The sequence below is a fragment of the Phyllobates terribilis genome, unplaced genomic scaffold (genome assembly GCF_046119375.1).
Source record: "Phyllobates terribilis strain yellow unplaced genomic scaffold, ASM4611937v1 Scaffold_9__5_contigs__length_417890890, whole genome shotgun sequence".
Lineage (NCBI taxonomy): Eukaryota > Metazoa > Chordata > Amphibia > Anura > Dendrobatidae > Phyllobates > Phyllobates terribilis.
The window spans coordinates 109,564,076-109,587,524 of NW_027362769.1; the positions used below are offsets into that span (position 1 = coordinate 109,564,076).

The 23,449-nt window shown below is 44.0% G+C and overlaps 1 long non-coding RNA gene across 1 annotated transcript in view; it reads right to left on the minus strand.

Moving 5' to 3' along the window:
- Positions 1–1,487: 1,487 nt before the first annotated feature.
- The window catches only part of LOC141161706 (uncharacterized), a 44,473-nt gene continuing 22,511 nt past the window's right edge, over positions 1,488–23,449 (minus strand). Inside the window, exons 2-3 of the long non-coding RNA XR_012250676.1 lie at positions 21,359–21,470; positions 1,488–1,605 (exon numbers count right to left, since the gene is read on the minus strand). This is a non-coding gene — a long non-coding RNA (uncharacterized lncRNA). The remainder of the gene's footprint in view (positions 1,606–21,358; positions 21,471–23,449) is intronic.

Genomic DNA, 23,449 nt, shown 5'->3' on the forward strand with positions numbered 1-23,449 from the left:
TGTGAATATGGCGATACCAAAGTTGCATAGTTTTTATTTTTTATTTATGTGGCAACAAAAAATGTAGAAGTTTGTAAAAAAAACTATTTTTGATTTATGTTTTCCAAGACTCATATTGTGTTTATTTTTTCCATGGATGGAGCTGTGTGAGGGCTTGTTTTTTCTGCATGGCGAGCTGACGTTTTCACTGATACCATTTTGGGATCCATATGATGTTTTGATCACTTTTTAATTTTTTAAGATGGTGTAATGACTGAAAAACCACATTTCTGATGTTTCGAGTTTATTCTTCTCTTTACTGAGTTTACTGTATGGATTAATTAACTTTACTTTATATGTGGATATACCAGCCATTTTTTTTTACTTTATTTTTGTAGTCCCCTTAGCGGACTTTAACATGTAATCGTCCAGTTGCTTATACTATAAACTTCAATAGCATAGTATTGCAGTATATAGTGTGGTAAGACAACTCACTCGGCTGCTTCCAGAAGCAAACATAGGAACGTTTTTGTCTGCAGGCTTATTTAAAACGGCATAAAGCACTGCAGGTTCCACAAAATAAACATGGCCTTGCTGGCATAATGGTAAAATAAAATATAAACGATAGCACATAGTATGCAGGATTCGCCTGCTTAAGTTGCAGCACACTTCAGCTCCTTCTGAGCGGAAGTTCCACACAGTCTGGAGACTTCCTTCTCCAAACTCAAAACTGAAAAAAACCCTCAATGCTAGAGATTTAACTCCTCCAGCCACACCCTTGAGGTGGAGATATGGTGAATGACCTCCCACCCTTCACAATGGTCATTCGAAAAAAAACAACTCCCTTTTAAAATAGTGGTTTAACCCCCAACACATAACATGCTGAAGAAAACTTGCAGGTTCAGTTCACTGAAGCTAGTAGCCGCAATGAAACATATCTCCCCTCACATGGTGGGGATATCTGAGACATGGCTGGACGAGAGCCATGATTGGGCAGTTAATTTACAGGGCTATAGTTTGTTCAGAAATGACCGTGCAAACAAGCGAGGGGGGGTGTGTGTTTATATGTAAAATCATCCTTAAAACCCATCTTGTGTGAGAATATATGTGAATCTAATGAAAATGTAGAGTCCCTGTTGGTGGAGATAAGGGGAGGGGGAAAAAATAATAAATTACTGATAGGGGTTTGTTATAAGTCTCGAAAAATAATGGAAGCAGCGGATAATATCCTCATAAAGCAAATAGATGAAGCAGTGACTCAAGGAGAAGTCATTATGGGGGACTTCAACTACCCTGAAATACATTGGGGAACAGAAACCTGTAGTTCCAGCAAAGGGAATAGGTTTTTGACAACTATAAGAGACAATTACCTTTCACAACTGATTCAGGACCCAACAAGAAGGAGGGCACTGCTAGACCTAATATTAACCAACAGGCCAGACCGCATATCAAATATACGAGTTGGGGGTCACTTGGGTAATAGTGATCACAAAATAATAAGCTTTCATGTATCCTTTAATAAGATGTGTAGTAGAGGGGTTACAAGGACACTAAACTTCAGGAAGTCAAATTTCCAACGGTTGAGAGATGATCTTAGTGCAATAAACTGGGACGATATCCTGAGACCTAAAGCGACACAAAGCAAATGGGAGACATTTATTAACATCCTGAATAGGACCTGTGCACAATATATACCCTATGGGAATAAGCATGCTAGAAATAGGAGGAAACCACTATGGCTAAATAGAGCTGTAAGGGGCGCAATAAGTGACAAAAAGAAAGCATTTAGAGAACTAAAACAAGTAGGTAGTGATGAGCATTAAATAAATACAGAAAATTAAATGAATTCTGTAAAAACCAAATCAAGGCAGCAAAGATTGAGACAGAGAGACTCATTGCCAGAGAAAGTAAAAATAATCCCAAAATATTCTTTAACTACATAAATTGTAAGAAACTAAAAAATGATAGCGTTGGCCCCCTTAAAAATAGTCTGGGTGAAATGGTGGATGAGGATGAGGAAAAAGCCAATATGCTAAATGATTTTTTTTCAACAGTATTTACACAAGAAAATCGCATGACAGAAAACATGATCAGTGATAACAAAAATTCTACATTAAATGTCACTTGTTTTACCCAGCAGAAAGTACGGCGGCGTCTAAAAATCACTAAAGTTGACAAATCCCCGGGCCCGGATGGGATACACCCGCGAGTACTGCAGGAATTAAGTAACGTCATAGATAGACCATTATTTTTAATCTTTAAAGATTCCATAATAACAGGGTCTGTACCACAGGACTGGCGTATAGCAAATGTGGTGCCAATATTCAAAAAGGGGACAAAACCGAACTTGGAAATTATAGGCCGGTAAGCTTAACCTCTACTGTGGGTAAAATCCTGGAGGGTTTCCTAAGAGATGCTATACTAGAGTATCTGAAGAAGAAGTACCTCATGACCCAATATCAACATGGGTTTACGAGGGACCGTTCCTGTCAAACTAATCTGATCAGCTTTTATGAGGAGACAAGTTCCGGACTGGACCAAGGAAATGCAGTGGATGTTGTGTATATGGACTTTTCAAAAGCTTTTGATATGGTTCCACACAAAAGGTTGATACATAAAATGAGAACAATGGGGATAGGGGAAAATATATGTAAGTAGGTTAAGAACTGGCTCAGTGATAGGAAACAAAGGGTGGTTATAAATGGAAAACACTCAGACTGGGTCACAGTTAACAGTGGGGTACCACAGGGGTCAGTATTGGGCCCACTTCTTTTTAACATATTTATTAATGACCTTGTAGGGGGCATAGAGAGTAGTATTTCAATATTTGCAGATGACACTAAACTCTGCAGGGTAATCAATACAGAGGAGGACAATTTTATATTACAGGAGGATCTATGTAAACTAGAAGCTTGGGCTGATAAATGGCAAATGAGCTTTAATGGGGATAAATGTAAGGTAATGCACTTGGGTAGAGGAAATAAAATGTATAATTATATGCTTAATTGTAAAACACTGGGCAAAACTGTAACTGAAAAAGACCTGGGTGTATTGGTGGAAGACAAGCTCACGTTTGGTGGCCAGTGTCAGGCAGCTGCTGCAAAGGCAAATAAAATAATGGGATGCATTAAAAGAGGCATAGATGCTCATGAGGAGAATATAATTTTACCTCTATACAAGTCACTAGTGCGACTACACTTAGAATACTGTGTACAGTTCTGGTCTCCGGTGTATAAGAAAGACATAGCTGAACTAGAGAGGGTGCAGAGAAGAGCGACCAAGGTTATTAGAGGACTGGGGGGTCTGCAATACCAAGACAGGTTATTACACTTGGGGTTATTTAGTTTGGAAAAATGAAGACTTAGGGGTGATCTTATTACTATGTACAAGTATATGAGGGGACAGTACAAAGACCTTTCTACTGATCTTTTTACTCTGAGGCCAGAGACGGGGACAGGGGGGCATCTTCTATGTCTGGAGGAAAGAAGGTTTAATCATAATCACAGACGGGGATTCTTTACTGTAAGAGCAGTGAGACTATGGAACTCTCTGCCGCATGATGGTGTAATGAGTGATTCACTGCTAAAATTTAAGAAGGGCCTGGATGCCTTTTTTGAAAAGTATAATATTATAGGTTATATATACTAGATTCCTTGATAGGGCGTTGATCCAGGGAACTAGTCTGATTGTCGTATGGAGTCAGGAAGGAATTTTTTTCCCCAATGTGGAGCTTAGTGTTTGCCACATGTTTTTGTTTTTGCCTTCCTCTGGATCAACATGTTAGGCTATGGGTTGAACTAGATTGACTTAGTCTTCCTTCAACCAAAAAAACTATGTTACTATGTTACATATATCACCAGTGACTCTGTCATAATAGTATAAAATACAGTCTCCTGTGTAGCTCAGCTCTGGCTGAGCTACAAGGAGTACCAAGATAGCAGCTGGGGACCTTCAGGAGGCTTACAGCTACCATAGTAACTAGAGATGAGCGGTGTTCGACTAGAACTGTTCGCCAATCTGAAATTTGAGCTGAATTCTCTCACGCTCACCGCAAGCGCAGGAGAATTCTCCCACGCTGTCAGTGACGTGCATGAGGTGAGCTGAGTTCATTGGACATGAACTCGGCTCATCTGGATGCTGTCACAGCGAGACACTGAGGAGCGCAAGCATGCCTGCGCTTCTCAGTGTCTGCAGCATGGCAACCTGGATGGCAATTTCTGCTGCGATCCAGCCTGTCATGTCAATGTAGCAGAGGTGAAGCTGTCCTGGGAACCATGGAAAGGTAAGGATGAGGTTGGTTTATTATTTTACTTTTATTGCAGGAGATCATTGGCTTCAGCTGGAATAGGCGTGATGGTAAGTATGGTTTAATTTAGAACATTAAAGAATTGTGTGTTTATTTCAATTAAATGACTTTATTCTGGGTGTTTGTGTTTTTTTAACTTTGACTATGGGGTTAGTAATGGGGGTGTCTTATAGACGCCTCTCCATTACTAACCTGGGCTTGATGTCAGCTGGCATTATAAGCTGACATCAACCCCAGCCCTATTACCCCACTGCCACCGCTACAGGGCAGTGGGAAGAGCGAGGCTAAGTGCCAGAATTGGCGCATCCTATGGATGTGCCATTTCTGGGGCGGCTGAGGGCTGGTGTTTCTAGCCTGGGAGGGGGCCAATATTCATGGCACCCTTCCTGGGCTATTAATATCAGCCCCCAGCTCTCTGCCTAGCCTTTGCTAGCTATTAAAATAAGTGGGACCCCACGTCATTTTTTTTGGGGTCCCCCATTTTAATAGCTAGTAAAGGCTAGGTATTCAGCTGGGGGCTCATATTAGTAGCCTGGGAAGCTCCGTGGGTATTACCCCCTTCCCAGGCTTCAAACATCTGCCCCAGCCGTCTGCTTAACCTCCGCTAGAGACTAAAACTACGGGGAACTGTCACGGGTGTGTTGCCACGAAGATCGTCACGAGTACACAGCCTGACTTCTCGCAGCTGACTTGTTGGTGCTTTGTGTCTCTCGGCAGTGAGGGAGTTAATTCTCTCTCTCTCTGGGCTAGATGAGGTCCAGCCTCGCCCAGCTGCAATCAATACTTCTGTAGTGAGACTCCTTCATTTACCTGCTGGTCTGTTTGGGAGGTGTCGGTGAAAGCTTTTCATTCAGACTGACAGAGCGGATCGTGGTGTTTGGAGTTGCTGAGATAAGTGTATTTGGAAGTGTTTTTCCCTTTCCTCGCTTTATCATTTATCTCCTTTCCCGTTGGTTTTCCCTCTGTTGTAGTTGAGTAGTTGTTTGTATGCAAGGTGGTTTTGGTTTGTCCCTTGTACTGTCTCGTTCGTCTAAGTATTGTGTTTGGGCATATTATGTCTTGTTCCCTTTGGTTGTGATCGGGGTCCTTCTCAGGACTAGATTACTGTGGTGCAGGGATCTTCAGGAGGTAGGGGTTACGCTGGCGGCCTGGACCTCTGTACCTTTAACAGTACCTCCAGGTTGAGGGATTAGTCAGGGCCCCAGCTTAGGGTCAGCTTAGGCCCCCTACCTCCAGTATACGGAGACAGCGTGACATTTTCACCGACCAAACTTAGTTTTTCTCCAGCTACCATGGATCCAGTAGCCGGTCTAGCTCGGCAATTGCAGAGTTTGTCCATGGAGCTGGCGGACGTTAGGTCCAAGGTTCGGCATCCTCAGGAGCAAGCCGGACCAGAACCTAAAGTAGCTCTCCCTGATAGGTTCACTGGGGGGCGGGACAAGTTTTTTGTTTTCCGGGAGGCATGCAAATTGTACTTTCGGCTGCGGCCTCGGTCATCGGGGAGTGAAGAACAAAGGGTGGGAATTGTCATCTCGCTCCTACAAGGGGACCCACAATCCTGGGCGTTCTCTCTTCCCCCGGGTTCCCCGGCTCTCCAGTCAGTGGATAGGTTTTTCGCTGCTCTGGGACTCGTATATGATGACCCAGATCGGATCTCCCTTGCTGAGTCTAAGTTACGTAGGATCCAGCAGGGAGATCGTCCGGCGGAGGAATTCTGTTCGGAGTTCCGTAGGTGGGCCACGGACACCCAGTGGAATGACCCGGCTCTTAGGAGCCAGTTTTGTCATGGTTTATCCGACAAATTATAGGATGTGTTGGCACAGTATGACTCTCCCGTGTCACTGGAAGCCGCTATGGCCCTTGCTATTCGCGTGGACAGACGGCTTCGGGAGAGGTGCGGGATAATTCTACCCCCTGTGATGACTCCACCTCCTACAAGGTCCCCTCATATGGTGGTTCCCCTGGTCAGTCCAGAGGAGCCTATGCAATTAGGAGGGACATCATTTCGGGGGAGGGGACCGGTGGTACGCCATAAGGCAGGAAGGTGTTTCTTCTGCGGGAGAAAGGGACATTTTATTGGGGGGTGTCCATCCCGCCCCTTGCAGAGTGAAGAGTCGTCGGAAAACTGTTAATCCCAGGTTGTGTGGTGGACGGCAATCTGGGAGTAGGTATTTCGTCCCTAGGTTCGTCTCAGTTTCTCGTACCGGCGGAGGTGGTGGTGGGTACGAGAACTGAGAGGATATCTGTTCTTCTGGATAGTGGGGCCGGGGCTAATCTGGTTGATGCTCGGTTTGCCCGGGTCCAAGGTATGCGGTTGAGTGAGTTGGCTAAACCCATCCCCATATTCTCGATCGATGCCAGGCCTCTCGGTCAGGGAAGTTTTTTGCAAGCTGTGCATGACGTAAAACTTCAAGTGGGGGCAATACATAAAGAACTGTTGTCTTGCTATGTGTTGGAGGGACTTCCCACTCCTATTGTGTTGGGCCTTCCTTGGTTAGCTAAGCATAACCCGGTTATTAATTGGCAAACCAGGGAGATAAGCCAATGGAGTAAATTCTGTAATAAAAACTGCATGAACACGGTCATTGGTGCGGTTACTCCTTGGGTCTTACCTCCATTTCTGGCGGACTTTGAGGATGTATTCTCGGAGAAAGGGTGTCAGGAACTACCTCCTCATCGCGTGTATGACTGTTCTGTAAAACTGCTCCCTGAGGCCAAGTTACCTAAAGCTAGGTTGTATAACCTTTCTGGTCCTGAGAGGCAGGCCATGAAGGATTATATCTCAGAAAGTCTGGCTAAGGGGCATATTAGACCTTCATCTTCACCGGTGGCTGCGGGGTTCTTCTTTGTTAAGAAGAAAGATGGAGGCCTACGCCCTTGCCTGGATTTCCGTGAACTTAATCGGATTACGGTCCGAGATCCGTATCCGCTCCCACTTATTCCCGATCTCTTTAATCAGATCGTGGGCGCCAAATGGTTCTCTAAGTTGGATCTCAGGGGGGCGTACAATCTGATTAGGATGAAAGAGGGGGATGAGTGGAAGACGGCGTTTAACACTCCGGAGGGGCATTATGAGAACCTTGTCATGCCATTCGGTCTGACTAATGCCCCGGCGGTGTTTCAACACTTTGTTAATGACATCTTTCGCCGCCTGGTGGGACAGTTTGTTGTCATATATCTGGATGATATCTTAATTTACTCGCCGGATCTGGTGTCTCATCAGGAGCACGTTAGGCAGGTGTTACAGATCTTGCGGGATAATAAACTGTATGCCAAGTGGGAAAAGTGTGTGTTCGCCGTACAGGAACTCCAGTTTTTAGGCTTCCTGGTTTCAGCGTCCGGTTTTCGTATGGACCCTGGGAAAGTGCGGGCAGTTCTTGAGTGGGATCGGCCAGAGAACCTTAAGGCACTACAACGTTTCCTGGGGTTTGCTAATTATTACCGGAAGTTCATTCGTAATTTCTCGTCCATGGTTAAGCCTCTCACAGACATGACTAAAAAGGGGACGGATTTTTCTAAGTGGTCTGACAAGGCTTGTCAAGCATTCTCCTCTTTGAAAAAATGTTTTGCCTCGGCGCCCATACTCATTCAACCTGATGCGTCTCAGCCATTCATTGTAGAGGTAGATGCTTCCGAGGTAGGGGTGGGAGCAGTATTGTCACAGGGTTCGTCCCCTGGTAAGTGGCATCCGTGCGCCTTTTTCTCTAAAAAATTGTCGTCCGCTGAGAGGAATTACGATGTCGGCAATAGGGAACTCTTGGCCATTAAGTTAGCTTTTGAGGAGTGGCGCCATTTTTTGGAGGGGGCAGTTCATCCGGTCACCGTCATCACCGATCACAAGAACCTGCTATATCTGGAGTCCGCGAAACGTCTGAATCCCAGACAAGCTAGGTGGTCATTGTTTTTTACCAGGTTTAATTTTGTCGTTACATATCGTCCTGGGTCAAAAAATGTAAAGGCGGATGCCTTATCTCGTAGTTTCCCGGGGGCCGGGAATACGGACGACCCGATTCCTATCCTTCAGGAGGGGGTGGTGGTTTCGGCAGTATGCTCTGAGCTGGAGGAGGAGGTATTGGAGGCTCAGGGGGACGCCCCTGTTGGACCTCCAGGGAGACTGTTTGTTCCAGATCAGTTGCGACAAAAGGTGATCGAGGCACACCATAACTCTGTTTTTGCAGGACACCCGGGGAGTAAAGCAACTGTGGATCTCCTCTCGCGTCGGTTTTGGTGGCCTAACTTACATAAGGAGGTGGTAACTTTTGTCGCGTCCTGTGGGGTTTGTGCGCGCTCTAAGACCTCACATACCCGTCCGTCTGGGGCCCTCTTACCTTTGGAGATCCCGGAGCGTCCTTGGACTCATCTGTCTATGGACTTTATTACGGACCTCCCTCCGTCTTCGGGTAAAACGGTCATACTCGTTGTAGTGGACAGGTTCAGCAAGATGGCACATTTTATCGCTCTTCCGGCTCTCCCTAATGCTAAAACTCTTGCGCAAGTGTTCATTGGGGAGATTGTGAGGCTTCACGGGGTACCCTCCGAGGTGGTGTCTGATCGGGGGTCTCAGTTTGTGTCTAAGTTCTGGAAGGCGTTTTGTGCACGGCGGGGGATGCAGTTGTCATTCTCTTCGGCTTTTCATCCTCAGACCAATGGTCAGACGGAACGTATGAACCAGAGCTTGGAGACATATCTCCGGTGTTTTGTGTCAGAGAACCAGGAGGACTGGGCTTCTTTCTTACCTCTGGCAGAGTTTGCTCTTAATAATAGGCGGAGCGAGTCCACTGGTAAGTCCCCGTTTTTTGGGGCATATGGTTTTCACCCCCAGTTTTGTACTTTCAGTAGGGGGGGCTCTTCGGGGGTTCCTGAGGAGGAACGATTTTCCTCATCACTCGCTTCAGTATGGAGAGGGGTGCTGAAGAATCTGAATACTATGGGGAACCGATACAAACGTATGGCTGATAGGAGGAGAGTGTCTGGTCCGGACCTAAGTGTGAACGATCGGGTATGGTTGTCTACCAGGAATATTAAACTTAAGGTTCCCTCCTGGAAATTGGGTCCCAGGTTCATCGGGCCGTACAGAATCAGTTCTATTATTAATCCGGTGGCATTCCGTCTTGATCTTCCCCCTACGTTTAAAATTCACAACGTGTTTCACAGATCATTGCTTAAGAGGTATGTGGCGCCGGTGGTACCGTCACCTTTACCTCCCCCTCCAGTGGTTGTCAATGGTAACTTGGAGTTCCAGGTATCGAGGGTCATTGATTCACGCTTTAATCGCCGGTCCCTTCAGTACCTGGTTCATTGGAAGGGGTATGGTCCTGAGGAGAGGATGTGGGTTCCTGCGTCGGATATTAACGCAGACCGATTAGTTCGGGCCTTCCACACGACTCACCCGGATAAACCTGGCCCTGAGGGTCCGGAGGCCCCTCGTAGAAGGGGGGGTACTGTCACGGGTGTGTTGCCACGAAGATCGTCACGAGTACACAGCCTGACTTCTCGCAGCTGACTTGTTGGTGCTTTGTGTCTCTCGGCAGTGAGGGAGTTAATTCTCTCTCTCTCTGGGCTAGATGAGGTCCAGCCTCGCCCAGCTGCAATCAATACTTCTGTAGTGAGACTCCTTCATTTACCTGCTGGTCTGTTTGGGAGGTGTCGGTGAAAGCTTTTCATTCAGACTGACAGAGCGGATCGTGGTGTTTGGAGTTGCTGAGATAAGTGTATTTGGAAGTGTTTTTCCCTTTCCTCGCTTTATCATTTATCTCCTTTCCCGTTGGTTTTCCCTCTGTTGTAGTTGAGTAGTTGTTTGTATGCAAGGTGGTTTTGGTTTGTCCCTTGTACTGTCTCGTTCGTCTAAGTATTGTGTTTGGGCATATTATGTCTTGTTCCCTTTGGTTGTGATCGGGGTCCTTCTCAGGACTAGATTACTGTGGTGCAGGGATCTTCAGGAGGTAGGGGTTACGCTGGCGGCCTGGACCTCTGTACCTTTAACAGTACCTCCAGGTTGAGGGATTAGTCAGGGCCCCAGCTTAGGGTCAGCTTAGGCCCCCTACCTCCAGTATACGGAGACAGCGTGACAGGAACCCCACGCCAATTTTTTTTTTAATAAATCCTTTATTTTAACACTAAATGACAAGTACAGTAACCAACACTGTCACTGTACTTCTTATATATGTGACTGACATGTTTCTATCTATCTAATCTATGTGTGATGCTCTATTCTTTCTGTTCTAAATTGTCGGGTACCGATGCTGAATTGCCGGCCGGCTTTTTAAAAGAGAATGTCTTCTGAGCAGTTTGTCAGCTTTTGGACACCTTTGAAGGTGTTTTCTATGTGTTTTTGTTTGCCTGTTATTGGTTTTAACGGTGTTTGACGGTGTTCGACAGTGTTCTAAGGTGTTCGGCGAACAGTTCCACGAACATCCCGGTGTTCGATGAACCGAACCGAACCCGAACACTACGGGGGTGGCTCAACACTAATAGTAACTCATCTGTGCATTACAGTATCTTTCTCTGCCCTCGGCAAGGCATAGAGAAGTATGACTGGGGACACTGTGTGGATGACATAGGACTTGTCATCCACATGAAGCAAGAAGGAGGACGTCCGTTGCGGGGAGAGAAGAGGCACTGAAGCCAGACCAGTAACACCCATCAGACCGGGCCGTATGGGGGATAATAAAAGATACTTTTTGGGCTATGCAGTGGACATATGGGATTTATATACAGCTTGCTAGAAAGCTGTAAAAGAAGCAATAAATGTGCTGGCCATAGTTTATATTGGGAAAACTTGGTGACCGGTTCCCTTTAAATCTAAAATAAATCTGAAATTGCAAAAATCATTAAAAGTGGCAATTTGTTTTAAAGAAACCACTCGTTATATTGGTTATGTTGAGCTATTAAAATTGTTATTGGTTTACTGCAAACAGCCGAAAGTTTGCATATTTTATCAATAAACTAAATTTGCAATGTGGATTAAATAATTTTAATTTCTACTGTACCAAACGGCAGCATGTTTTACTTTTCTGTATGGTTGAGCACTGGAGAAAAAATATATTTGGCAGTTTACAGTAGCCTTAGGATGATAAATGCGGCCACGTACCATTTAATACTAAATATTTAATGCATCTGTTGGAGGATTACGTCAGACGTATTTCCTGAGATACAGATCAAACAGATGCCGCTAACGTGTTGTGAAGAGAGACTTGTGTTTGATTACATCAATATTTCTTCTGGTCAGATCCAAATATACAGTATTCTGCAGGCCTGAAAACTGTGATTATATATCAGTTATGTGCTGAACAAAGTCCTTCCAACCTTACCTGGAATGGAGTGTACTATGTACAGAGAGGGTGTGGTGTAAGAAACTGCCCCGAAGGAGGAAGTACAACATTAATCTTTCTCTTACTAGACCGTCACTCCACTGTCATAGTAAACTTTAACGTAACCTGAAAATGTCCACCAAGTATGTTATTAGTAAGAGTATTTTGTTGTCTATAATAGATATAATATCTAAATAAATAGAATTATTTTGTATTTAAAGTGCTTGACCATTATTGAGCAAACTGTTTTTTTTTTTTTTTTTGAGCGGGGAGTTAAGATTCTCTTTTAATAACTTCTTCTGTGGTGACAATGTAATATCCATCTCCCATGTACTTGAATTGCACAGGAGAGGGACACAGATCGGTGGTCAAGATGGCTGGGAAAAAAGTTACAGCCTGAACTTTAAGTGCATGTGTGTGTGTCTGTAAGTGACCATGTGTGCAGCTCAGTGACAGCCAGAAGGTACAACATATTATTATATTACTTGAACAACCCATTGATTTCAACTTGACATTTAGGTGCAGCTTCATTAACCCCTTTATGGTGCGGGCTCTGGCGCTGAGCCCGCACCTTTTCAAGCACATGACAGCTGATTTGGTCATCTGTTACGTGCCCCTAACAGCCGTGGGTGAAATAGCGATCCACCCGCAGCTGCTAACATGTTAAATACTGCTGTCAATCTCTGACAGCAGCATTTAACGTGCACACACCGGAAGCACGTCACAAACCACGCCTATCAGAGCCCCTGTCACACATCGGATAACCCCTTTAGAATTCTCCGGTGGGCCCCGGGGCCTTGGCGGGCCCCCAAGCAGAACGCAGAGGGGGCCCGCTGTTTCAAGTGAATGTGCGTCCAAAGACGTACATTCAGTTAAAATGTATTGCCCTATCGCCCTCGCAATAGACCGCCAACCTAGTAGAGACCGACAGCTGACTTGTGTGTGCCTGTCGCAGGCGGTGCATGACAGTGACGTCACCGGCGTATGACGTCACTGTCATGCGGCGCCTGTGACGGGTGCACTCACGTCAGGCACTCTGCTAGGTTAGTGGCCATTTTAACATGAGCACACCTGATCTCTAAGAAGAAGACACGGCGCGGCTCTGGGAACGCAGGCAGGTAACAAGGATCTTTTTTTTTTTCTTCTGTCACTGTGGATACGGCATGATGCTGGGGCCAGGCCAAGGGACATAGACGGCACAGCCACGGCCAAGGGACCTAGGCCCCCTGGCCCTGGCTAGGCCCCCTGACCCTGGCTATGCCCCTTTACCCTGGCTATGCCCCCTTACCCTGGCTAGGCCCCTGAGCCTGGCTAAGGTCCCCTCAGCCTGGCTAGATCCCCCTGACCCTGGTTATGCCCCTGACCCTGGCTAGGGCCCCCTCATGCTGGCTATGCCTCCTCACCCTGGCTAGGGCCCCCTGACCTTGGCTAGGCCCCCTGGCCCTGGCTAGACCCCTGGCTAAGACTGCCAGCTGTGTCCCCTAGGTCCCCTGCCCCCTAGGTCCTCTGGCCTCTAGGTCCCCTGGCTATGTCCCTAGGTCCCCTGGCCCCTAAGTTTCCTGGCCATGCCCCCTAGGTCACCTGGCCCCTATGTCTCTCGGTCCTGGCTGTGCCCCCTATCATAGGTGCAAGGGACCTAGGGGGCACAGCCAGGGCCAAGTGACAGGAGGCCAGGATGGGGAACATTATTAAAGAAAGGGAGCCAGGATGAGGGACTTAAAGTGAACCTGTCATTTCCCCCATGTCCTCCAACCCAGCAGCATTCACTTATTTATGAGTAAATTCCCTGGCTAACTAGCCCTCTATAACGTTTTTCTGTAAAAATGAGGTTTAAAAGAAGCATTTATATTGTAAGTTTCCTATGCTAATGAGGGCTTTGACTAGTCGATGGGGCGTTGCCCCAGACTAGTCAGCCCTCTTTCCATGTTATCACGGGGTTCAGAGGCGCACTGCGCATGATCAGAAGTTCAGAAGATGGCTTCCGGTCATGCGCAGTGCGCCTCTGAAGCCGGGAAGCGTACACCCATCTGCAGAGGTGAAATCAGGCTGCAGAAATATGCGGCGGGTGTGCGCAAGATTTCCAGAGGCTGGTGATGAGGCTCGCTCCTACAAATTGTTATCACACCCACAAGGGCGTGATAACAAAGAAAGAGGGCTGACTAGTCTTGGACAACCAACGCCCCATCGACTAGTCAAAGTCCTCATTATTATAGGAAACGGGGCCAATAAATGCTTTTTTTAAACCTAATTTTTACAGAAAAATATTATACAGGGTTGGTTAGGCAGGGCGTTTACTCATAAATAAGTGAATGCTGTCGGGTTGGAGGACATGGGGGACCTGACAGGTTCCCTTTAATTACTGTATGGGGGCCAGAATGAGGAACATACATTATTAGTTTATGGTGGCAAGAGGGTAGGCACATTATTACTGCTGTAATATAATTTACTTTTTTAGAGACGGTTTTCCATGGGGGGGACAAAAGGGTGGGTCCTGTTACTGTGCAGGGCGGCACTATGTCGCTTTTTTTCTTCATCTGGCATAGTGTAGAAGTCGGGGAAAAAAAGGAGAATGTGCTCTAGAAGAGATCAGCTATAAATGACTGTTATTTTCTGCAGAGACAAGTCCCGGCAGGAAGAAGTGATGGCAGTCTGTGCCAAACGAAGAAGAAAAGTGAAGATGAAGGACTTCACCTAGGGACGTCACTGATGAGTCACTGTATCACATGTGCACGCATACTTTACACTATATACAGAGCTCCTGTGTATAATGTCACTGGTGATCACTGTATTACCTGTACACTATATACAGAGCTCCCGTGTATAATGTCACTGGTGATCACTGTATTACCTGTACACTATATACAGAGCTCCCGTGTATAATGTCACTGGTGATCACTGTATTACCTGTACACTATATACTATATAGAGCTCCTGTGCATAATGTCACTGGTGATCACTGTATTACCTGTACACTATACACTATATATAAAGCTCCTGTGAATAATGTCACTGGTGATCACTGTAATACCTGTACCACATATACAGAGCTCCTGTGTATAAGGTCACTGGTGGTCACTGTATTAACTGTACACTGACACTATATACAGAGCTCCTGTGTATAATCTCACTGGTGATCCCTGTATTACCTGTACACTGACACTATATACAGGGCTCCTGTGTACAGTACAGACCAAAAGTTTGGACACACCTTCTCATTTAAAGATTTTTCTGTATTTTCATGACTTTGAAAATTGTACATTCACACTGAAGGCATCAAAACTATGAATTAACACATGTGGAATTATATACTTAACAAAAAAGTGTGAAACAACTGAAAATAGGTCTTACATTCTAGGTTCTTCAAAGTAGCCACCTTTTGCTTTGATGACTGCTTTGCACACTCTTGGCATTCTCTTGATGAGCTTCAAGAGGTAGTCACCGAAAATGGTTTTCACTTCACAGGTGTGCCCTGTCAGGTTTAATAAGTGGGATTTCTTGCCTTATAAATCGGGTTGGGACCATCAGTTGTGTTGTGCAGAAGTCTGGTGGATACACAGCTGATAGTCCTACTGAATAGACTGTTAGAATTTGTATAATGACAAGAAAAAAGCAGCTAAGTAAGGAAAAACGAGTGACCATCATTACTTTAAGAAATGAAGGTCAGTCAGTGTGAAAAATTGGGCAAACTTTGAATGTGTCCCCAAGTGCAGTTGCAAAAACCATCAAGCACTACAAAGAAACTGGCTCACATGAGGACCGCCCCAGGAAAGGAAGACCAAGAGTCACCTCTGCTTCTGAGGATAAGTTTATCCGAGTCACCAGCCTCAGAAATGCAGGTTAACAGCAGCTCAGATTAGAGACCAGGACAATGCCACACAGAGGTCTAGCAGCAGACACATCTTTACAACAACTGTTAGGAGGAGACTTTGTGCATCAGGCCTTCATAGTAAAATAGCTGCTAGGAAACCACTGCTAAGGACAGGCAACAAGCAGAAGAGACTTGTTTGGGCTAAAGAACACAAGGAATGGACATTAGACCAGTGGAAATCTGTGCTTTGGTCTGATGAGTCCAAATTTGAGATCTTTGGTTCCAACCACCGTGTCTTTGTGCGATGCAGAAAAGGTGAACGGATGGACTCTACATGCCTGGTTTCCACCGTGAAGCATGGAGGAGGGGGTGTGATGGTGCTTTGCTGGTGACGCTGTTGGAGATTTATTCAAAATTGAAGGCATACTGAACCAGCATGGCTACCACAGCATCTTGCAGCGGCATGCTATTCCATCCAGTTTGCGTTTAGTTGGACCATCATTTATTTTTCAACAGGACAATGACCCCAAACACACCTCCAGGCTGTGTAAGGTCTATTTGACCAAGAAGGAGAGTGATGGGGTGCTACGCTAGATGACCTGGCCTCCACAGTCACCAGACCTGAACCCAATCGAGATGGTTTGGGGTGAGCTGGACCGCAGAGTGAAGGCAAAATGGCCACCAAGTGCTAAGCATCTCTGGGAACTCCTTCAAGATTGTTGGAAGACCATTTCCGGTGACTACCTCTTGAAGCTCATCAAGAGAATGCCAAAAGTGTGCAAAGCAGTCATCAAAGCAAAAGGTGGCTACTTTGAAGAACCTAGAATATAAGACATATTTTCAGTTGTTTCACACTTTTTTGTTAAGTATATAATTCCATATGTGTTAATTCATAGTTTTGATGCCTTCAGTGTGAATGTACAATTTTCAAAGTCATGAAAATACAGAAAAATCTTTAAATGAGGTGTATCCAAACTATTGGCCTGTACTGTATGTCACTGGTGATCACTGTATTACCTGTACACTGACACTATATTGTACACTATAGACTCCTTTGTATAATGTCACTGGTCATAGTGTTGTTAGTACTGTGGTTTTTATTCATGATCAGTATTGTAGTTCGGTCGCTATGTGGTGGTAATATGTGGTCTGGTCATGGTCTTGCGGTATTTGTTCCTTGTATGTGGCATTATTTGGTGACTATGTGGTGGTAATATGTGGTCTGGTCACGGTGTGGCAGCATTTGTCCTGTTATGTGGTATTATTCGGTCACTATGTGGTAGTAATATGTGGTCTGGTCACGGTGTGGCTGTATTTTTCCCTTGTATGTGTTATTATTTGGTCAGTATGTGGCGGAATATGTAGTCCAATCATGGTGTAGCGGTATTTCTTCCTTGTATGTGGTAATATTATAACTTATTTTAACTAAAGAAGCCCTTTAATACAACCTACTGTAATTGTACATCCCAGTTATGGTGGCGCATAGTAGATGTGCAGGAGCCGTCTGTGTTTTACAGTCGATCCAGAAAGGCTACTCTAGTCAGGCACTGGAATAGTATTTCTGCTATACAAAAGGCCATCATTTTTAGTGAATTGGACATCCCTAGCTCTACCCATTTTGGCAGAACTGCTTCAGACTGGCATGTAAAAGCCAAAATTCGCACAATTTTGCCCCAATTTGACATCTGCGCAAAAAGGTTGCAACTTTCAAAGCTTTTACATTCGTTTTCTGGCATAAAAGCTTTGATCAATTGGCCCCTTACAGATACATGATCCTGAGTCCCAGCAGTGGCATACTCTATGATAAGCTTATCGTTAAATTACTCTTCTAACAAAAGAGCATAGTCCACATAGGACAACACCTTTGAATGTATTTATTTATAGTACTGTGCAAAAGCTTTAGGCAGGTGTGAAAAAAATGCTGCAAAGTCAGAAAGCTTTAAAAAATAGAAGAGTTAATAGTTTTTTATTAATTAACAAATGCAAAGTGAATGAAGGAAAAAGAAATCTAAATCAAATCAATATTTGGTGTGACCGCCTTGTGCTTTCAAAACAGCATCAATTCTTCCTGGTACATTGTCACGCAAGGTGTGGGAAAGACTTAGTGTAACACAGAGGGAAGAGGGAAAGGGAGGCCAGACACTAGGGAAAGGGGGGGAGTGGAGACCTCCAGTCTGGTCTAGTGTCACCCTTTCTCAACTATATTGGCTCTTCACAAATCGCCGCACGCGTACCTCGCCCTGACTTTCCCTGGCATATGGCTAAGGCTAGGGAAGGAAGGAGATGAGCACTAGTCGATCTCCATTAAACTCTAGACAACAAGGGTAGACAAACAGGGGAGGATTGCTTAGCTTTAAACGACTCCAAACAAATGCGCACATGGCCTCAAGCTCCAGAGAGGACGAAGTACTGCTCTTGCTAAGTCTCACAAGTAGTAATGAACATCGCCGGTACCTCCCTCTCAGACACACCAGGCATTTATACACCCAGGCCAGGGAGCTAATCAGCCAGAAGGAGGTAGCCGCTGAGTCCTAGAAACAGCCAGCCTCTAAGAAGATGTCTGTAATGCCAAACGTAGAGATCTACTGCAACCAACTGCAGGGCGACTGTATGTCACCTCTGATACACCCGTGACATACATTTGCACATAGTTTTTGAAGAACCTCGGTAGGAAGGTTGTTGTAAACATCTTGGAGAACTAACCACAGATCTTCTGTGGATGTCGTTTGTGTAAATCCTTCTGTCTCTTCATGGAATCCCAGACAGACTTGAGTATGTTGGGATCAGGGCTCTGTGGGGCCATATTATCACTTCCAGGACTTTGTGTTCTTTATTTCAAAAGGAAAGTAAGTATTATGTGCCTTTAATCTGCTGTAGGAAATTTACTTGACCGACCACTGTGTCTATAGTCAACAACATTGTCCAATTCTTGGTGCTTCTTCAAAAGAATCTGAACAGTAAATCTTGAAACACCAGCTTGCTTTGAAATCTTTGCCTTGGAGAGACCTTGCTGATGCGGTATAACTACTTTGTGTCTTGTTGCTATGCTCAGTCTTGCCATGTTGTATGACCTGTGACATAAAACTATTTTCCATAACTTCACCTATGTGGCAGTTTGGCTGTTCCTCACCGAGTGTCAAGCCTCCAGCAAGGTTGATCTGGTAATGATTGGGTTTCAACCTACATATGAAAATGATGATCATTATCACCTATTTGGTATAATTGGTTACTCATCCACCTGACTATAATCCTACAAAATCCTTGACTTTGAGCAAGTGTACCTAGAAGCATTGATGCTGTTTTAAAGCAAAGGGTGAGCACACCAAATATTGATTTGATTTCTCTTTTTTTTACATTCACATTGAATGTTATTAATAAAAATAAACTATGAACGATTCTGTTTTTTAGAGTATTCTTACTTAGCGTTTTTTTCCACACCTGCCTAATGCTTTTGCACAGTAGGGTATATTCTTATCCCCTTTTACAGACGCAGCCTATTTGGGGACTTATAGGGGTATTCCCATCTCCTATCCCAATATGTAGTAGGTGTAATAATAATATTAGCAAATACCTCTAATTAGAAATGTAGTATAGTTTTTCTGATTCGTTATGTCTCTTTCCTCATGTGCAGGGCATTGCAGGACCTTAGGTATCCATGGCTACGACCACTGATATAGTGACAGTTAGTTAGCTAGTTGCTAGTGGTCGTAACCACGGATACCTAAGCTACTGCAAATTATTATTATTACGTCAACTACATATTGGGATAGGATCTTGGAGATGGGAATACCCCTTTAACTCCCACAAAATGATGTAACTGTATGTCAACAGTTTGATTGACTTCACACAATTCTAAGTGCAGTTAAATCTCAAGGATGGCACAAGAACTGTGACTGCACCATCTAGCTGACTGTCAGTTGTTCGATAGAGCTGATATCCTGCTGAAATAGTCAAGATTGGAGCTTTCTCTGACCTGGATCAGACCTAGCTCTGATCCTGATTATTTAATCCCTTAGATCAAACAGTCCGAAGCAGCTGGGACAGCTAAGGGGTTAAACAGAGGAAATAAGCTGCAATAACAGATTTTTTTTTTCATTTTTAGTCCCTCTATGAGACTTTACCCTGTGCTCCTATATACCATTTTTTACCATGCTGCACTTTCCTATACAGAAAGGTATAAAAAATAATACATACCGTGTGATATATATTTTTTTTATAATCCAAGGGGTAACGTTTCTCCTTGTGGCGAGTGACATGTCAAAAGAGACTTTTAAGCCTTGCAATGCTCCTCTGGGAAATATGCAAACTGTCTCTTTAGCGAGGAAGAGGGCTAGAACTCTCATACCACCTATTGGAAGTAGCAATCCTAAAAGTCAATATCGACCCTTTAATGAACCTTGCCACATGACTTAGGATAAAAGCCAAATCAGAATCTCAATTTGCAGACACTGTATTTTGGGGTACTGCCCCTCATCAGTGCAAAGTGTGAGATCTGGTTTGGCTGAATGAGGCGTCTGACCGGGATCCAAGGGGTAACGTTTCTCCTTGCGGAGAGTAACAAGCCAAGCCTGGCTTGCCAAGGTGAGGAGACTTTTAAGCTTTGCAATGCTCCTCTAGGAAATTGGGGCAAAATTGTGCGAATTTTGGCTTTTACATGCCAGTCTGAAGCAGTTCTGCCAAAATGGGTAGAGCTAGGGATGTCCAATTCACTAAAAATGATGGCCTTTTGTATAGCAGAAATACTATTCCAGTGCCTGACTAGAGTAGCCTTTCTGGATCGACTGTAAAACACAGACGGCTCCTGCACATCTACTATGCGCCACCATAACTGGGATGTACAATTACAGTAGGTTGTATTAAAGGGCTTCTTTAGTTAAAATAAGTTATAATATTACCACATACAAGGAAGAAATACCGCTACACCATGATTGGACTACATATTCCGCCACATAGTGACCAAATAATAACACATACAAGGGAAAAATACAGCCACACCGTGACCAGACCACATATTACTACCACATAGTGACCGAATAATACCACATAACAGGACAAATGCTGCCACACATTTCTTCTCACTTAATATCATTTTTTTAATTTTTTTATATTGTTTTGCTTTTTTTTTCTGCCCTTTAACCCAAAAAAACAAAAGGAAGACAATGGATTTGCATCTTATTCATAGAATATCAGTCCTTACCATTTGAACTAGAATAACATTTGACAAAGAAATATCCACTCTATTGCAAAACCGAGAGGATGTGAATGTCTTTTTTTCTTTCTTGACTGTAAAGATAGGCTAGAAACCCATTTACTAAATATGTCTTTAATATTCTTTTAAAGTATAGTCCATTTTCATGATTTTTGAAAAAAAAAAATCAATAAAAACATTTGAGGTAGCGCATCTTTGCTTTTCTGGGTGCCAGAAAATTTAATCCACAACAATTTTAGAAAATTCATATTATGGTAAATTTGTCATATGGTCGTTGGCCACACCTCTTATTGCAAAGCCCCACCCACTTTTGAGAAAAGCGAAAAAGGCAAAGTGGGAAAATGTTTGCGCAAACTCGTCATCTCAGTCGGTGCCTATGCAGAGTGCAAAAGTAGAGATGAGTTTGTCAGAAGCTGCTGCGCTTCGCATAGGCAAAGACCAAAATGAAAAGGCAGCGCTGGCTAATTGCTCAGTGCAGTGGAGATTCACCAGTGTTGATCCTCCTGGATCATTTAATAGTGGAGGAAGAGGGGATAAATTTTAGGACCCAAAAGAATTTGGCAACCATGTAACTACCCCTGTGATCCTCCACCCTGCACTGCGTTAATGGGAGCTTGGAATACAGTTGAGCAAATGTGATAGCGACATCCATCCCTGAATCCAGAGTGTTCCCCACTGAGAGAAGAGGAGGAGGAGCAATTGAATCTCCAAAAAAAAGATTCTAAAGGTTGAAGGTGACAACTCACTCATTGTCATCTGTAATTGATCCCAGTGCTCATGACCCTCGCATCAAAGGCTGCATATCTTGCTCCAGGAAGCAATTTCCCCTTCTCCATTCACGTTCCCTCGAGTAACCACCTTCCAGAAAAGACAAAATGTTGGATCAGACAATGCAATATCCCATAATACTAAAGTTTAAAGCGTACCTGCACTTTTTCAGTTACCTGAGAAATAACTATTTCTATTTCTACCATCATAGGATTTGTATTTTACAATTTTATTTTTTTTTAGCAACAGTAGGCGATAATTTTATTTTAGGTCCATGATAGAGTCATGAGAGAAAAGTGGGGAAAAATCCAGCAACCGCAGAAAAAAGTGAAAAAAATATTAAAACTTCGCATTTATTTGGTCCATTATAACTAGGGATATGAATAAAAACACATAAAAAAGACAACGGGTCTACGCGTTTCGAGCTGCTAGATCGAAAAGACTGAGAGGACTGAGATAGCCCAGTGGTGATCGTTAAATGACCGTGGTCGGCAAGTGAAAATGAGCGTTTACACTCTAGTCACAAAATCAAACTAGATAACAAAGTTCATGTTCACTTTCCCATATTACCGTACATTTTGCCACTTTTACTCCAGTACCTTCACTTAAAGGGGATGTCCACTAATGGACAGCATAATATAAATGGCCTCAGGATGCTGCATTAAGTAAAATAAATCCTATACTAATCTCCTGAAGGGTGACCATAAACATTAGATAACTGTCGGCTGATTGATCATTCGACAGCCATCTCAGCCAACTCTCCCATACACAGGAGCTCTCGTTCGGCCAAGCGCTCCTGTGTTCTCTATGAGAAAGCTGCCGACTGACACATCGTCCGTTGGCTTATCTCCAAGAGAACAATGCGATCGGCAATCCGAAATCGGACCTGCATGATCAACATCTCTCCCAATCATCAGTCGGTAGGTGCCTTCTTACATATTGGACATTTGGCCGAACCAATCAATATCGGTGGGTTCAGGTGACATTAGTCTACAGTTTATGGGGGTCTTATATCACCTTTGTAAGGAGCAATTGGAAAGATAGAATTATATGTTTCATTTAGGGCTCGCAGAGATGATTTAATGCTGAAGAATAATAAAATAATATAACATTACAGATTAGAGCTCTTACTAAAAGCTCAAAACATACTAAACAAGAACCAAAGAAGAAGTTAGTTGAAAAAATTGCTAAAGGGCTTAAAGCCAGGAGAGGTCAATATGCCTCAAGAGGGGTTGAAAAGGAATCCATTAGCATGAATGAACATGCAATTGTACAGGATGGAATTAAAATACCCAATGCCACGCTAGCCATTAGTTCTGAAATACCGGTTTTCTTAGGTAGTTATCTCATCCATCAATCGGTGTTCTTTCTAGTTAGTTACCCCTCCCTATTGCCAGTGGCATCCAACGTAAAGTAGGATATTCATGTACTAGATATGTTTTGTAGTCATTGAAAGGATCTGTATTTAATGTGTATGCCATTGCTATACCAGTATGTATCGTAGATTTTATATATATATATATATATATATATATACATAAGAAATATTCAAAATCTCTCATTGTCTCTTTTTTATTGTATATCACACTAACCAATGGATACATTGGGGCTGATTTACTAACTATCCACAACTTAACGTAAACTTAGACTAGATAAGGGATGTCAAACTCAAACACACAGAGGGCCAAAATGAAAGACTTGGACAAAGTCACGGGTCAACCAGTATACAGTATAATGGGTCCCAAAAAGTCCTCCATACAGAATAATGGGCCCCACATAGTCCTCCATACAGTATTATGGGCCCCACAAAGTCCTCCATACAGAATAATGGGCCCCACATAGTCCTCCATACAGTATTATTGGCACCACATAGTCCTCCATACAGTATTATGGGCCCCACATAGTCCTCCATACAGTATTATGGGCCCCACATAGTCCTCCATACAGTATAATGGGCTCCACATAGTCCTCCATACAGAATAATGGCCCCACATAGTCCTGCATACAGAATAATGGGCCCCACATAGTCCTCCATACAGTATAATGGGCCCCGCATAGTCCTCCATACA